The sequence below is a fragment of the Lissotriton helveticus genome, chromosome 3_1 (genome assembly GCF_964261635.1).
Source record: "Lissotriton helveticus chromosome 3_1, aLisHel1.1, whole genome shotgun sequence".
NCBI lineage: Eukaryota > Metazoa > Chordata > Amphibia > Caudata > Salamandridae > Lissotriton > Lissotriton helveticus.
Genome location: NC_136061.1, coordinates 1,774,048,418 through 1,774,057,692, shown reverse-complemented (window position 1 = coordinate 1,774,057,692; position 9,275 = coordinate 1,774,048,418).

Sequence of the window (9,275 nt, the reverse complement as noted above, 5' to 3'; positions counted from 1 at the left end):
GAACTGATCAATTGTAATGTGTGGTGGGAGGTAACACTCATCTAGCCATAAAGTGCTGACGGTTGGACCTTAGATTTAAATAGTTCAATTACTGGGGAGACTGCTTTACTAGTGCTCGAGCTTTGTTTTGCAAGGATTGGCTTAGCGTTCTGAGTAAATACTAGCTTACTTTTTTCCCTTTGAGCTTTCCAGGTAAACTTTGAATCCAAAGTAACACCCAAATACATGAAGTGCGAAACCGATTCTAATTTAGTTCCTTCCAAGGTTAGACATCCTTTGTCTGTTTTTTGTGGGTTAAGGGACATACATTTGGTCTTGTTCCCATTTATCTCCAGGCCTTTCTTCCTGCAGTAACTGCTGAAAGAATTCAGTAGAGCTTGGAGGCCTCTTTTTGTTTGGGAAATCAAAATAGTGTCGTCAGCAAACAACAGCGACGTCACCTTTTCGCCATTTAATTTAGGTGAGTCGTTTGTGCATCCTTCTAAAAATTTTGGAATATCATTCACAAAAAGTGAAAAAAGGGTGGGGGCCAAAACACAACCTTGGCGGACTCCGCGCTCGATAGGGATATTTTGGGTTAATTCCCCATTTGGGCCCCATTGTATTTTCGCGAAGTTCCTTTCGTGCAGTTCTTTTATTTGAACCAGGAGGTTATTTGGCAATCCCATATCATGCAGTGTTTTCCATAAAAGATTGCGAGGCACTAGATCAAACGCTGCTCTCAAATCAACGAAGGCAACGTATAGATGACCCTTTTTAATGTGAACATATTTCCAGTAGAGACAACAAAATCTGAATATCTGGTCAATTATGCTTACTTTGCTACGGAATCCAGCTTGAAATTTCGTTAAAATTGTATTTTCGTCCATCCAATCACTGACACGGGTTAATATATGCCGTGAATAAATTTTCTGAAGGATGTCCAGCAAGCTGATAGGCCAGTAGTTGGAGTGATTCTTCCGATCCCCTTTTTTATAGATTAAAACGATTTCTGCCCCGCGCCAACTTTCCGGGAATTCTAAGCAAAGGGATAATGCATTGCACAAGTAATTTATATACGGTGCCCAGGTAATTATATCGTGTTTGTACAGGTCGCCAGGGATCTTGTCCAAACCTAGTGCCTTACCCGGGTTTACTAGTTTGATTGCCGATTCTGTTTCGGCTATTGTAAAACCCATACACTCTGTAGGGTATTCAAGACATGGGGCATCCACATCTGTTCCGGTGCCCTCATATTTTTTGTATAGGTTAGTAAAGTGGCTAACCCAAGTTAATTCGTCCAAATGGACGTCTTTAGCCACTCTCCCTACATGGTTCCTATTGGCAACCAACCTCCAAAAGCCAACATGGTCATTATTTTTAACAGCCAACAGCATGTCGGCCCATAGTTCTTCCTCCCAGGCTTTTTTGGAGGCCTTTTGTGCTTGCTTATAATTATTCCTAGCATTTTTTATCTCAGGTAAAATATTTGATTTTATGGCTGAGATAAGAACTTTTTTGAGTTCCCTACAGTTTCCATCATACCAAGGTTTACTATGGGATAGATTCTGTATATTTTGTTGGCCTTTTTTGGGCATTTTGGTAACAAGCATTTTTAATTCGTTAAAAAAGTTATTGTGCAAGGAAATAAAATAGGTGGGATTACCTTCTATGTTGGTAAAACCTACAAGGAAATCTAAAGCCCCTGCAAGGAGTATATAAATCTGTGCCAGAATCTCGCTGTGATCCAGTATAAATGGCCATTTTAGAGCTCGTCTGTTGTTGCTAACATGTATCTCTGTGTTACCAACAATATCTGCTGGTAAAATACCAACATCACCCTGTAGTAATGGTTCTATTGATAGACTCAATGCAAAGTGATCGCTTTCTGTTCTATCCTTGACCTCGAAGTCTTGGATATAGGGCCAGGTAGGAATAGATACTATTATAAAATCAAGATTGCTCCTACAGTTGTTTCTACTGAAGGTAGGTTTTTTCAAGATATCGGATGAAAAGCGTCCATTACAGGCCCTAAGAGAATGAGTCGCACATATATTCGTTATCTGAACGGCCAAAGTTGTGCATTTGATTAGTTTGGCGTTCTCTAGTGCGGGAATTTTATTTGCATTGTCCTCATCTTCGAAAATATCACTAAGTCCCATTACTGGTTCATAATTGCAGTTTAGATCACACGCCAAAATGACATGTTCATCTTTTATGTCCAACCTGCTTAAGAAAGTGTCTAATTTGGCCAAAGTTAACGAAACTTTTGATAAGGGTGAAGGTCTATTATAGACATTTATTAAGTACAGTGTTTTCCCTTCACAAGTAGTAATCTTAAGCGTTAGTATATCGGGTGAGTTTACATCCACCACCTCAATTTGAACCTTTAAATCCACTTTTACCCAAGTTAAGAGACCCCCCGACGGCCTTCCACTCCTGGATGGGGTGGCACCTATTCCAAATGTTTTATACCCTATTCTATGTGGTGTTACCACGGGCCAAGTTTCCAGTAACAAGCAATAATCATTAGCATCAATAAATCCTGCCCATTCTGGATCCCTCAAATGTTTTGAGACACCGGCTATGTTCCAGGAGATCAACCTTAAGGGCTCTTGCACATTGTCCAAGATCATGGGTTGCCCTACCATGGTGCACTCCTCGGGCATTAATCGGCGTCTCAATATTACTTCTTCCACGGCACCCGATACAACATATCCCATTCCAACCTCCTCCCCGACATTTCCATCTGTCAGAGATACTTTTGATAACGATCTGGGCAGAGCATTCAAACAACCCAAATCAGCCCCAACATCTATACCTTGTGTGTTCCCCATGGGGCACAAATCGTCCACTTCCCCTGTAGGATGTATTGCATTTAAATTCCTTTCAGGACAGCCATCCCTTAGTATACTTATAGGGGATTGGAGGTCAACATTGTATCCATCTGGTTTCAGAATGCTATAACACGGGGTCAAAGCTGGTGTAGCCACAGCTACAGCCGAGTTGGTAAATGTTGCTGATGTTAAACAATTGGCCCCTACGCTCACCATCCCTTCTATTCCAACCTGTGTTCTATCTACTCTGGTGGAGCTGGTGCCTCCTCCATAGTTCCAACTGTTCATAAAGCGTCAATCACACTCATCAATTCCATTGAAGATGTCATATCTATTAGTAATCTCCAAGGGCGTAAATGGGTGTAGATGATCCATTCTCCTGTTATAGGAAAAGGTTGTCCTGTTTGGTACTTGGTTCCAGCCATAAGGGTCTGGGGCCAGCAAAGGGTACGATGGATAAGGATTCATCCTTCCATCATGGGTAGTTGAGGGATAAACTTGTGTTTGCGTGGGTAGAGAAGGATGGTACTGAGGCAATAGGGCCACTGGTCTAGGATAGAAGTATGTTAGGGGTCTGGGAATAATGTTGGTGTTGTTACCTGCCTGCCAGTTTAATATAAAATGGACTGCATTAGGGTCCCTAAAGTTCACCACCACCACGTCGCCCGTAAGGTCCTTGTATTTTCCACCCAACCAGTGTGTTCGACGAACGTTTATAATGTCTCCATCTACACCGCTTGGAAGTGGGCGATTTAGCCTGAGCCAATGGATGATCTTGTTTTTTAATTGGGCATAACCTTCCCGCTTGTTTTCCTCTAGTACTGGAACCCCTGTTAAAACAACTACAAAGGGAACTGCTTCCGGGGGTAGTTCTGGAGGGACCCTATATGATCTTCCCTGCTTATGCCTATAACCCTCGGTTTCCTGTGGTGGTTTTTTCTGCAATGTTCCTCCTGTCCCTATTGATGGTTTAAGCGTTTTAGTGGCCAAGGTCGGGGCAGATTGTGGCTTTGGCAGGGTTAGCTGTGATCTCCCACCTTTGTTGACAGCAGTTTTCGTGTTATGAGGTGGTAAGGTGGGAGCGCTCCTCTTCCCTAGTTCCTTTTCCAAATTCCCAAGACGTTCTTCAACCTTGTCCAATCTCCCTAAAATCGCTGAAGAATAATTTTTTATTAGAATTTCAATGCTTTCTAAAGTTACGGGGGTTTGGACTATTTGGGACGTGGTAATGTCTGGGCAGTTAGAAATGTGCAGGTCACCCTTAGGCTTAGATATTGTGTTTATTGACTGTAAGATACCTGTTGCAACTTTATCACACCCAGAAGTGATTTTTGTCTTTTTACCAAAATCTGAATGACTTAATTTTGGTTGCACGAGTTCCCCCCTTTTACGCCTTTTTTTTGTCGGAGGCGGACCATAATTTCTAGATAACAGAATTTTTGTTTTTACCTTGTTACGTTGAGAAGTACAAGATAGAGGTACGGGGGTGATCTGGGCCTTCGTTATTACAGTCTTACTTATAGGATGTGTTGGGGAAAGGACAATTAGGTCTAGATTGGTAGGGGTAACAGGAGTGGAAATACGGTCTCTGAATACTAAAGGCAAGTCATCCGCTTGTAATTGACTTTCATTGCTATTTGGGCTCCCTCTGTCCATAGGGACGATGGATGCAGATGACTGTGATATCGGCCTAATTTTCATACTTTCTACAGAACGACGGCGTTCTGCTCGTCGTTCTGCTAAAGTAATTTCCTTTGGGTCATCCCCCACTGATTTAATAAAGTAATTATCCAAAGTGCCATTGGACGTCCCCCCTAACTTGTCAGACATGTCTATATCTACACTTGAGATTAACAGTGACATTGGTGTTAAATAATCAACAATGATAGAATACACAGGATAACCTTGAATGACAACTTACGCATTGATGTAAAAAAGTTCTTAGGGATATGCCCAGTCCAGTCTCCTCAGGCCTCTGAGGGCCACAGAGGGCCCGACCTTTGCCCGAGCTTAGCCCCGGGCGCTCCCGCGCGCTCCCGCGCAGCGTGGAACTCTATTACTTATAGGCCAAGGGCCATTGGACCATGAGGGTGGAGGTGGGGCGGGGCGGTCAGGGAGAGCGGGGCCAGGTGACTCGGCTACTGACACCGGGACTCCTGGGAAGGCGAGTCCCGGTTCGCGCTCGCAGCCCTGCAGCCCCAAGCACGCCCCACGGAACAGCTGGTGCAAAAGGGTCAAGAAAGTCAGGCAAGTAGAAACAAAGCGGGACCCGCGGAGCGGGTACCGCAAGGCGTGGGTCTGTAAGCCTTACTCCTTGTAAGTAGCAGCAGCGCCGGTTTGTTTGTGGCAAAGGGCGTCCCACGAAGCAACAGAATCCTTGGCCTTTTGAATGTGTAGAGGTGGGGCGGGGCGGTCCGGGAGAGCGGGGCCAGGTGACTCGGCCACTGACACCGGGACTCCTGGGAAGGCGAGTCCCGGTTCGCGCTCGCAGCCCTGCAGCCCCAAGCACGCCCCACGGAACAGCTGGTGCAAAAGGGTCAAGAAAGTCAGGCAAGTAGAAACGAAGCGGGACCCGCGGAGCGGGTACCGCAAGGCGTGGGTCTGTAAGCCTTACTCCTTGTAAGTAGCAGCAGCGCCGGTTTGTTTGTGGCAAAGGGCGTCCCACGAAGCAACAGAATCCTTGGCCTTTTGAATGTGTAGAGGTGGGGCGGGGCGGTCAGGGAGAGGGGGGCCAGGTGACTCGGCCACTGACACTGGGACTCCTGGGAAGGCGAGTCCCGGTTCGCGCTCGCAGCCCTGCAGCCCCAAGCACGCCCCACGGAACAGCTGGTGCAAAAGGGTCAAGAAAGTCAGGCAAGTAGAAACGAAGCGGGACCCGCGGAGCGGGTACCGCAAGGCGTGGGTCTGTAAGCCTTACTCCTTGTAAGTAGCAGCAGCGCCGGTTTGTTTGTGGCAAAGGGCGTCCCACGAAGCAACAGAATCCTTGGCCTTTTGAATGTGTAGAGGTGGGGCGGGGCGGTCAGGGAGAGCGGGGCCAGGTGACTCGGCCACTGGCACCGGGACTCCTGGGAAGGCGAGTCCCGGTTCGCGCTCGCAGCCCTGCAGCCCCAAGCACGCCCCACGGAACAGCTGGTGCAAAAGGGTCAAGAAAGTCAGGCAAGTAGAAACGAAGCGGGACCCGCGGAGCGGGTACCGCAAGGCGTGGGTCTGTAAGCCTTACTCCTTGTAAGTAGCAGCAGCGCCGGTTTGTTTGTGGCAAAGGGCGTCCCACGAAGCAACAGAATCCTTGGCCTTTTGAATGTGTAGAGGTGGGGCGGGGCGGTCAGGGAGAGCGGGGCCAGGTGACTCGGCCACTGACACCGGGACTCCTGGGAAGGCGAGTCCCGGTTCGCGCTCGCAGCCCTGCAGCCCCAAGCACGCCCCACGGAACAGCTGGTGCAAAAGGGTGGTTGGCAGCGAGTTGCCAGAAAACAGGCAGAAGCCCCAATAAACTGCCTGAACACCGGATAGTGCCAGCAAGTACCTGTTGAGCTGCTTTTATCGCACATTCAGAGGCTGTACCAAAGCCAGCCAAGATAAAACCACAAGGAAAACTGGCATTACAGCAGCGACTGGCATGGAGAAGAGGCATGAAACAGAGGGAACATGCCTTCACGGCTGACTTTCCGGTGCAAGCCCACACCACTCTAAGGGAAGCGGCGCTTGCATCCTTAGCTGCCAACTACACGCGTGTCACAGAGTGAAAACTTTGTTCGGTCCTCGCTCGAGTTCACCCCACTTTGCATTCTGGGACATGTAGTTTCATTGTTCCATTGTATTTAGGGCCTTGAAAGCGTTCAGCATCTAAAGCGTGATGGCACCCAGGGGACAGCATCTTCTGTGCCACACTGGCCAGGATTACACCTTGGTACACAGGGGTCATTATGTTTCGTGTCCTACTGTGTCATTATGTGCAACAATCTTCTGTACCTGGACAGCATGGTGCCATCTTCATGACAAGGGCCTTGTATGCCTTTAAGGGAGGCATGACACTTTATCCATTAGCAAACACCTGCAGTGCTCCTGGGCAGTACGGCATCATACTCTGAGGTCATGGGCCAGGCCTTCCCTTCTGTGCCATGATGGGTACCACAACAGCATCACTAGGCGTCAGGATCCAGTGTGCCTTTCTAGGCAGCATGGCGCCATCTTCACAGGCCTCTCTATTCCCCCCCTACCCGGGCAGCAGGAAGCCACCTTTATGGGCATGGAAAATCTGTCCTTTCCCGGGCAGCTGGAAGCCGTTTTCAGGCGGCTGAGGCCTCCCTTCTGTCCCTTTCTGGACACTGCCCCAGGGGTCAGGGCTTTTTGTCCTTCCATGGCTGAGTGGCTGCTGATGCCGCGTGTGCCACAACAGCGCTCGAGCCTGCCTGGACCGAAGGGAGAATGTCATCCGCTCCCCCCCCGCACCCTTTCCTTGTCATGAATGGGGCTTTGTTTCTGTGTCCCAAGCCCACACTGGAATGGCTGGCAGGTCACCCCAAAGGGCAAATTAACACGCCTGCATCCTCGATTGTATCTGCCTGCCCAGTGGGCAAAGGAAAGAAGTGAGGAGAGGCAGGGGAGGGAATATGTGTAAATCACAGCCCCTTCACCACACTACAATGGAGAACGGTGGAGTCGTTCACCCGTCCTTAACGAGAATGTCAATAGAGAGAACAGAAGCGAATAAGACAAAACTGAAGCAGAGAACCGGACGTGACCGTGGACCAGGAGGAGAAATCACAACACTGGACGGTGAGCTTTACAACCCGTCTTCAACAGTGAGAACTGGGAGGGGGCATGAAGAAATAAAGGCAGGATGGAACTTAACTCTCCCACCCCCAAGAATATCAGAGAAAAATGATTGACAGTAAATTGGGGAGGAAAGAATACATTGATAAGAGTTCTGGACTGCACATCCACATACTTTAGGGTAAATATACCGTCATGGTACGTACGTACATGTGACGTTAAGTATATAAACCTATACCAGTCGGTGTATACTTTCACAATATTTTGGTCGCCGACATTTTTGCTGTGATAGTTTTTTAGCACAGTATTTCAAACCCCATGCTCTGGTGCCACACCTAGGAGACTGGCCCGGTGGGTATGCTCCTGGTCTGAGCGGCCGTGCGGGGTGAACTCAGTCCACCCAAAGTGAGTGACTCATTTCTGTGGTTGATATTCATCTGCTTCCTGCCACCCCTTGGTGGACCCAAGAAAGCCCCACCTCTCCTGTTTGTAACAACACTTCAATGTAGCGCTCTCTCCCTGACTGACCTCCCTTCCTGCCACTACATACCAGGACACTTGAACCCACGACAGGTAAAGGGCACCATTCTGGTCAACCACGCACATCCTTGGAGAACTTCCCGCATTGCCAACCAATCAAATAATAGCTTATTAGACACACAATTCATATAAACAAACCGAGGTGTAAACTGCAGCACAATTAAAAACAGATGCGGTTTAAGCAATAACAGATAAATAAAAGAGGATCGCGCCGGAGCTTGTCTTTATGGGGCCATGTGTTTGAAACACATAGCCCCATAAGATAAGAAAGCTTTTACGCCAGAAGGAAGTCAGGTCAGGCCGTCCAAGTGGGACGAACAAAAAGAGAAAAGTGTACTTCATCAACCCCTCATTCCCAATGGCTGGCCATCCTTTAGCATAAACGGTGATGCCGGCCAATGGGAAAGAGGGGCGGGACTTAAAGCCCACTAGTGAAAGCTCCTCATTCCCATTAAATCTCTCCAGCGAGACTGCGCATGCGCAGCCTACGCAGGCTTGACCTAGAAAGCTGTAACCAGAGCTTTAAGCGCCTTTGTTCCCTTGCCAAGCTCGGGTTTTACAGTTTTGGGTGCACTTTAAACTTGAAATATATTTAACCCATATCGATTTTACAAAAAAAAACCTCAAATGAACGATCTGCTGGTTTTACCGTTACATGGCATTTCATGTGCGTTAATAGTTTAATTCATTTGCCCTTGAAACTTTTCGCATATTATATAAATTATAAATGCAATTGAATCCCAAAGCAGTTTAAATGCAAGTTCTGTGCATACTCTGTGCATGTGTATGTTTGTGCGTGCATGAAGACGCAACAATGCTCATTTGCTGCTTACTGCTTCCCTCTAGTAAGGTAGTTCATCATTGTAAATTTGTAATATTTTCTTGTTCATTCTGCACCCTTGATTGCTGTGTTTGATATTGTGTTATTGCCTCTATGGTTTTCCCCTACCTCTTCTAGTCTCCTGTTTATTTTTGTAACGTTCTATTTTGTACCATTTCTCTCATGTAACGTAACTGGTTCTATTGTACAGCGCTCTGACACCTTCGGGTAAAGTCCGCGCTTTATAAAAATGTATTAAATAAAAAAAAAGAAAAATACTAGCCAATAGCTATCATGCGATTGGTATCGAATGTACATATTTCACT